The following is a 9,192-nucleotide window of genomic DNA, read 5'->3' on the forward strand; positions in this document are numbered from 1 at the left end:
GCATGTGCATTCAAAAACGAGTATGCGCATGCGCATTCAAAACGAGTATACGCGTGCTTATTCCAAAACGAGTATGCGCATGTGCATTCAAAAACGAGTATGCGCATGCGCATTCAAAACGAGTATACGCGTGCGCATTCAAAAACGAGTAGGCGTGTGCCTGTTTAAAAACGCGTATGCGCGTGCGCAATCAAAAACGAGTATGCACGTGCCTATTCCAAAACGAGTATACGCGTGTGCATTCAAATGCGAGTATGCGTGTGCGCATTCAAAAACGAGTATGCGCGTGCGCATTCCAAAACGAGTATGCGCATGGCTATTTCGAAACGAGTATGCGCGTGTGCATTCAAAAACGAGTATACACGTGCGCATTCAAAAACGAGTATGTGCGTGCCTATTCCAAAACGAGCATGCGAGTGTGCAATCAAAAACGAGTACGCGCGTGCGCATTCAAAAACGAGTACGCGCGTGCCTATTCAAAAACGAGTATGCGCGTGTGCATTCAAAAACGAGTATGCGTGTGCGCGTTCAAAAACGAGTATACGCGTGCTTATTCCAAAACGAGTATGCGCATGTGCATTCAAAAACGAGTATGCGCATGCGCATTCAAAACGAGTATACGCGTGCGCATTCAAAAACGAGTAGGCGTGTGCGCATTCAAAAACGAGTATGCGCGTGCGCATTCCAAAAAGAGTATGCGCGTGCCTATTTCGAAACGAGTATGCGCGTGTGCATTCAAAAACGAGTATGCGTGTGCGCGTTCAAAAACGAGTATGCGCGTGCTTATTCCAAAACGAGTATGCACATGTGCATTCAAAAACGAGTATGCGCATGCGCATTCAAAACGAGTATACGCGTGCGCATTCAAAAACGAGTAGGCGTGTGCCTGTTTAAAAACGCGTATGCGCGTGTGCAATCAAAAACGAGTATGCACGTGCCTATTCCAAAACGAGTATACGCGTGTGCATTAAAATACGAGTATGCGTGTGCGCATTCAAAAACGAGTATGCGCGTGCGCATTCCAAAAAGAGTGTACGCGTGCCTATTTCGAAACGAGTATGCGCGTGTGCATTCAAAAACGAGTATAAGCGTGCGCAATCAAAAACGAGTATGCGTGTGCCTATTCAAAAACGAGTATGCCCGTGCGCATTCCAAAACGAGTATGCGCGTGTGCATTCAAAAACAAGTATGCTCGTGTATAATTCAAAACGAGTATGCGCGTGCGCATTAAAAAACGAGTACGCACTGGCAGTTTCAAAAACGAGTATGTGCGTGCGCATTCCAAAACGAGTATGTGCGTGCCTATTCCGAAACGTGTATGCGCGTGTGCATTCAAAAACGAGTATGCGCGTGTGCTTTCAAAAACGAGTATGCGCGTGCCTATTCGAAAACGAGTATGCGCGTGTGCATTCAAAAACTAGTATGCGCGTGCGCATTCCAAAACGAGTATGCGCGTGCGTATTCCGAAACATAGTATGCGCGTGTGCATTCAAAAACGAGTATGCGTGTGCGCATTCAAAAACGAGTATACGCGTGCGCAATAAAAAACGAGTACGCATGTGCCTGTTCAAAAACGCATACGCGCGTGTGCATTCAAAAACGAGTATGCACGTGCCTATTCCAAAACGAGTATGTGTGTGTGCATTCAAAAACGAGTATGCGCGTGCCTATTCCAAACCGAGTATGCGCGTGTGCATTCAAAAACGAGTATCCGCGTGCGCATTCAAAAACGAGTACGCGCGTGCCCATTCAAAACGAGTATGCGCGTGTGCATTCAAAAACGAGTATGCGCGTGCGCATTCAAAAACGAGTACGCGCGTGCCTATTCCAAAACGAGTATACGCGTGTGCATTCAAATACGAGTATGCGCGTGCGCATTCCAAAACGAGTATGCGCGTGCCTATTTCGAAACGAGTATGCGCGTGTGCAATCAAAAACGTGTATACACGTGCGCATTCAAAAACGAGTATGCGCGTGCCTATTCCAAACCGAGTATGCGCGTGTGCATTCAAAAACGAGTATCCGCGTGCGCATTCAAAAACGAGTACGCGCGTGCCCATTCAAAAACGAGTATGCGCGTGTGCATTCAAAAACGAGTATGCGTGTGCGCATTCAAAAACGAATATGCGCGAGCCTATTCCAAAACGAGTATGCGCGTGTGCATTAAAAACGAGTATGTGCGTGCGCATTCATAACGAGTATATGCGTGCGCATTCAAAAACGAGTATGCGTGTGCCTGTTCAAAAACGCGTATGCGCGTGCGCATTCAAAAACGAGTATGCACGTGCCTATTCCAAAACGAGTACGCGCGTGTGCATTCAAATACGGGTATGCGTGTGCGCATTCAAAAACGAGTATGCGCGTGCCTATTCCAAAACGAGTATGCGCGTGTGCAATCAAAAACGAGTACGCGCGTGCGCATTCAAAAACGAGTACGCGCGTGCCTATTCCAAAACGAGTATACGCGTGTGCATTCAAATACGAGTATGCGTGTGCGCATTCAAAAACGAGTATGCGCGTGCTTATTCCAAAACGAGTATGCGCATGTGCGTTCAAAAACGAGTATGCGCATGCGCATTCAAAACGAGTATACGCGTGCTTATTCCGAAACGAGTATGCGCATGTGCATTCAAAAACCAGTATGCGCATGCGCATTCAAAAGGAGTATACGCGTGCGCATTCAAAAACGAGTAGCTGTGTGCCTGTTTAAAAACGCGTATGCGCGTGCACAATCAAAAACGAGTATGCACGTGCCTATTCCAAAACGAGTATACGCGTGTGCTTTCAAATACGAGTTTGCGTGTGCGCATTCCAAAACGAGTATGCGCGTGCCTATTTCGAAACGAGTATGCGCGTGTGCATTCAAAAACGAGTATACGCGTGCACATTCAAAAACTATTATGCGCGTGCCTATTCCAAAACGAGTATGCGAGTGTGCAATCAAAAACGAGTACGCGCGTGCGCATTCAAAAACGAGTACGCGCGTGCCTATTCAAAAACGAGTATGCGCGTGTGCATTCAAAAACGAGTATGCGTGTGCGCGTTCAAAAATGAGTATACGCGTGCTTATTCCAAAACGAGTATGCGCATGTGCATTCAAAAACGAGTATGCGCATGCGCATTCAAAATGAGTATACGCGTGCGCATTCAAAAACGAGTAGGCGTGTGCGCATTCAAAAACGAGTATGCGCTTGCGCATTCCGAAAAGATAATGCGCGTGCCTATTTCGAAACGAGTATGCGCGTGTACATTCAAAAACGAGTATGCGTGTGCGCGTTCAAAAACGAGTATGCGCGTGCTTATTCCAAAACGAGTATGCACATGTGCATTCAAAAACGGGTATGCGCATGCGCATTCAAAACGAGTATACGCGTGCGCATTCAAAAACGAGTAGGCGTGTGCCTGTTTAAAAACGCGTATGCGCGTGCGCAATCAAAAACGAGTATGCACGTGCCTATTCCAAAACGAGTATACGCGTGTGCATTCAAATACGAGTATGCGTGTGCGCATTCAAAAACGAGTATGCGCGTGCGCATTCCAAAACGAGTATGCGAATGCCTATTTCGAAACGAGTATGCGCGTGTGCAATCAAAAACGAGTATACACGTGCGCATTCAAAAACGAGTATGCGCGTGCCTATTCCAAAACGAGTATGCGAGTGTGCAATCAAAAATGAGTACGCGCGTGCGCATTCAAAAACGAGTACGCGCGTGCCTATTCAAAAACAAGTATGCGCGTGTGCATTCAAAAACGAGTATGCGTGTGCGCGTTCAAAAACGAGTATACGCGTGCTTATTCCAAAACGAGTATGCGCATGTGCATTCAAAAACGAGTATGCGCATGCGCATTCAAAACGAGTATACGCGTGCGCATTCAAAAACGAGTAGGCGTGTGCGCATTCAAAAACGAGTATGCGCGTGCGCATTCCAAAAAGGGTATGCGCGTGCCTATTTCGAAACGAGTATGCGCGTGTGCATTCAAAAACGAGTATGCGTGTGCGCGTTCAAAAACGAGTATGCGCGTGCTTATTCCAAAATGAGTATGCGCATGTGCATTCAAAAACGAGTATGCGCATGCGCATTCAAAACGGGTATACGCGTGCGCATTCAAAAACGAGTAGGCGTGTGCCTGTTTAAAAACGCGTATGCGCGTGCGCAATCAAAAACGAGTATGCACGTGCCTATTCGAAAACGAGTATACGCGTGTGCATTCAAATACGAGTATGCGTGTGCGCATTCAAAAACGAGTATGCGCGTGCGCATTCCAAAAAGAGTATGCGCGTGCCTATTTCGAAACGAGTATGCGCGTGTGCATTCAAAAACGAGTATAAGCGTGCGCAATCAAAAACGAGTATGCGTGTGCCTATTCAAAAACGAGTATGCGCGTGCGCATTCCAAAACGAGTATGCGCGTGTGCATTCAAAAACAAGTATTCTCGTGTATAATTCAAGACGAGTATGCGCGTGCGCATTAAAAAACGAGTACGCACTTGCAGTTTAAAAAACGAGTATGTGCGTGCGCATTCCAAAACGAGTATGTGCGTGCCTATTCCGAAACGTGTATGCGCGTGTGCATTCAAAAACGAGCATGCGCGTGTGCTTTCAAAAACGAGTATGCGCGAGCCTATTCGAAAACGAGTATGCGCGTGTGCATTCAAAAACTAGTATGCGCGTGTGCATTCCAAAACGAGTATGCGCGTGCGTATTCCGAAACATAGTATGCGCGTGTGCATTCAAAAACGAGTATGCGTGTGCGCATTCAAAAACGAGTATACGCGTGCGCAATCAAAAACGATAACGCATGTGCCTGTTCAAAAACGCATACGCGCGTGTGCATTCAAAAACGAGTATGCACGTGCCTATTCCAAAACGAGTATGTGCGTGTGCATTCAAAAACGAGTATGCGCGTGCCTATTCCAAACCGAGTATGCGCGTGTGCATTCAAAAACGAGTATGCGCGTGCGCATTCAAAAACGAGTACGCGCGTGCCCATACAAAAACGAGTATGCGCGTGTGCATTCAAAAACGAGTATGCGCGTGCGCAATCAAAAACGAGTACGCGCGTGCCTATGCAAAAACGAGTATGCACGTGCCTATTGCAAAACGAGTATGCGCGTGCGCAATCAAATACGAGTATGCGTGTGCGCATTCAAAAACGAGTATGCGCGTGCCTATCCAAAAACGAGTATGCGCGTGTGCATTCAAAAACAATTATGCGCGTGCGCATTCAAAAACGAGTACGCGCATGCCTATTCAAAAACGAGTATGCGCGTGTGCATTCAAAAACGAGTATGCACGTGCCTATTCCAAAACGAGAATGTGCGTGTGCATTCAAATACGAGTATGCGTGTGCGCATTCAAAAACGAATATGCGCGAGCCTATTCCAAAACGAGTATGCGCGTGTGCATTAAAAACGAGTATGCGCGTGCGCATTCATAACGAGTATATGCGTGCGCATTCAAAAACGAGTATGCGTGTGCCTGTTCAAAAACGCGTATGCGCGTGCGCATTCAAAAACGAGTATGCACGTGCCTATTCCAAAACGAGTACGCGCGTGTGCATTCAAATACGAGTATGCGTGTGTGCATTCAAATACGAGTATGCGCGTGCCTATTCCAAAACGAGTATGCGCGTGTGCAATCAAAAACGAGTACGCGCGTGCGCATTCAAAAACGAGTACGCACGTGCCTATTCCAAAACGAGTATACGCGTGTGCATTCAAATACGAGTATGCGTGTGCGCATTCAAAAACGAGTATGCGCGTGCGCATTCCAAAACGAGTATGCGCGTGCCTATTTCGAAACGAGTATGCGCGTGTGCATTCAAAAACGAGTATAGGCGTGCGCAATCAAAAACGAGTATGCGTGTGCCTATTCCAAAACGAGTATGCGAGTGTGCATTCAAAAACGTGTATGCGTGTGCGCGTTAAAAAACGATTATACGCGTGCTTATTTCAAAACGAGTATGCGCATGTGCATTCAAAAACGAGTATGCGCATGCGCATTCAAAACGAGTATACGCGTGCGCATTCAAAAACGAGTAGGCATGTGCCTGTTTAAAAACGCGTATGCGCGTGCGCAATCAAAAACGAGTATGCCCGTGCCTATTCCAAAACCAGTATACGCGTGTGTATTCAAATACGAGTTTGCGTGTGCGCATTCAAAAACGAGTATGCGCGTGCGCATTCCAAAACGAGTATGCGGGTGCCTTTTTCGAAACGAGTATGCGCGTGTGCATTCAAAAACGAGTATACGCGTGCGCATTCAAAAACAAGTATGCGCGTGCCTATTCCAAAACGAGTATGCGAGTGTGCAATCAAAAACGAGTACGCGCGTGCGCATTCAAAAACGAGTACGCGCGTGCCTATTCAAAAACGAGTATGCGCGTGTGCATTCAAAAACGAGTATGCGTGTGCGCGTTCAAAAACGAGTATACGCGTGCTTATTCCAAAACGAGTATGCGCATGTGCATTCAAAAACGAGTATGCGCATGCGCATTCAAAATGAGTATACGCGTGCGCATTCAAAAACGAGTAGGCGTGTGCGCATTCAAAAACGAGTATGCGCGTGCGCATTCCAAAAAGATTATGCGCGTGCCTATTTCGAAACGAGTATGCGCGTGTGCATTCAAAAACGAGTATGCGTGTGCGCGTTCAAAAACGAGTATGCGCGTGCTTATTCCAAAACGAGTATGCGCATGTGCATTCAAAAACGGGTATGCGCATGCGCATTCAAAACGAGTATACGCGTGCGCTTTCAAAAACGAGTAGGCGTGTGCCTGTTTAAAAACGCATATGCGCGTGCGCAATCAAAAACGAGTATGCACGTGCCTATTCCAAAACGAGTATACGCGTGTGCATTCAAAAACGAGTATGCGCGTGTCTATTCCAAACCGAGTATGCGCGTGTGCATTCGAAAACGAGTATGCGCGTGCGCATTCAAAAACGAGTACGCGCGTGCCCATTCAAGAACGAGTATGCGCGTGTGCATTCAAAAACGAGTATGCGCGTGCGCAATCAAAAACGAGTACGCGCGTGCCTATGCAAAAACGAGTATGCACGTGCCTATTGCAAAACGAGTATGCGCGTGCGCAATCAAATACGAGTATGCATGTGCGCATTCAAAAACGAGTATGCGCGTGCCTATCCAAAAACGAGTATGCGCGTGTGCATTCAAAAACAATTATGCGCGTGCGCATTCAAAAACGAGTACGCGCATGCCTATTCAAAAACGAGTATGCGCGTGTGCATTCAAAAACGAGTATGCACGTGCCTATTCCAAAACGAGAATGTGCGTGTGCATTCAAATACGAGTATGCGTGTGCGCATTCAAAAACGAATATGCGCGAGCCTATTCCAAAACGAGTATGCGCGTGTGCATTAAAAACGAGTATGCGCGTGCGCATTCATAACGAGTATATGCGTGCGCATTCAAAAACGAGTATGCGTGTGCCTGTTCAAAAACGCGTATGCGCGTGCGCATTCAAAAACGAGTATGCACGTGCCTATTCCAAAACGAGTACGCGCGTGTGCATTCAAATACGAGTATGCGTGTGTGCATTCAAATACGAGTATGCGCGTGCCTATTCCAAAACGAGTATGCGCGTGTGCAATCAAAAACGAGTACGCGCGTGCGCATTCAAAAACGAGTACGCACGTGCCTATTCCAAAACGAGTATACGCGTGTGCATTCAAATACGAGTATGCGTGTGCGCATTCAAAAACGAGTATGCGCGTGCGCATTCCAAAACGAGTATGCGCGTGCCTATTTCGAAACGAGTATGCGCGTGTGCATTCAAAAACGAGTATAGGCGTGCGCAATCAAAAACGAGTATGCGTGTGCCTATTCCAAAACGAGTATGCGAGTGTGCATTCAAAAACGTGTATGCGTGTGCGCGTTAAAAAACGATTATACGCGTGCTTATTTCAAAACGAGTATGCGCATGTGCATTCAAAAACGAGTATGCGCATGCGCATTCAAAACGAGTATACGCGTGCGCATTCAAAAACGAGTAGGCATGTGCCTGTTTAAAAACGCGTATGCGCGTGCGCAATCAAAAACGAGTATGCCCGTGCCTATTCCAAAACCAGTATACGCGTGTGTATTCAAATACGAGTTTGCGTGTGCGCATTCAAAAACGAGTATGCGCGTGCGCATTCCAAAACGAGTATGCGGGTGCCTTTTTCGAAACGAGTATGCGCGTGTGCATTCAAAAACGAGTATACGCGTGCGCATTCAAAAACAAGTATGCGCGTGCCTATTCCAAAACGAGTATGCGAGTGTGCAATCAAAAACGAGTACGCGCGTGCGCATTCAAAAACGAGTACGTGCGTGCCTATTCAAAAACGAGTATGCGCGTGTGCATTCAAAAACGAGTATGCGTGTGCGCGTTCAAAAACGAGTATACGCGTGCTTATTCCAAAACGAGTATGCGCATGTGCATTCAAAAACGAGTATGCGCATGCGCATTCAAAATGAGTATACGCGTGCGCATTCAAAAACGAGTAGGCGTGTGCGCATTCAAAAACGAGTATGCGCGTGCGCATTCCAAAAAGATTATGCGCGTGCCTATTTCGAAACGAGTATGCGCGTGTGCATTCAAAAACGAGTATGCGTGTGCGCGTTCAAAAACGAGTATGCGCGTGCTTATTCCAAAACGAGTATGCGCATGTGCATTCAAAAACGGGTATGCGCATGCGCATTCAAAACGAGTATACGCGTGCGCTTTCAAAAACGAGTAGGCGTGTGCCTGTTTAAAAACGCATATGCGCGTGCGCAATCAAAAACGAGTATGCACGTGCCTGTTCCAAAACGAGTATACGCGTGTGCATTCAAAAACGAGTATGCGCGTGTCTATTCCAAACCGAGTATGCGCGTGTGCATTCGAAAACGAGTATGCGCGTGCGCATTCAAAAACGAGTACGCGCGTGCCCATTCAAGAACGAGTATGCGCGTGTGCATTCAAAAACGAGTATGCGCGTGCGCAATCAAAAACGAGTACGCGCGTGCCTATTCAAAAACGAGTATGCACGTGCCTATTGCAAAACGAGTATGCGCGTGCGCAATCAAATACGAGTATGCGTGTGCGCATTCAAAAACGAGTATGCGCGTGCCTATCCAAAAACGAGTATGCGCGTGTGCATTCAAAAACAATTATGCGCTTGCGCATTCAAAAACGCGTACGCGCATGCCTA

Source organism: Rhipicephalus microplus, unplaced genomic scaffold (genome assembly GCF_043290135.1).
Source record: "Rhipicephalus microplus isolate Deutch F79 unplaced genomic scaffold, USDA_Rmic scaffold_12, whole genome shotgun sequence".
Classification (NCBI taxonomy): domain Eukaryota; kingdom Metazoa; phylum Arthropoda; class Arachnida; order Ixodida; family Ixodidae; genus Rhipicephalus; species Rhipicephalus microplus.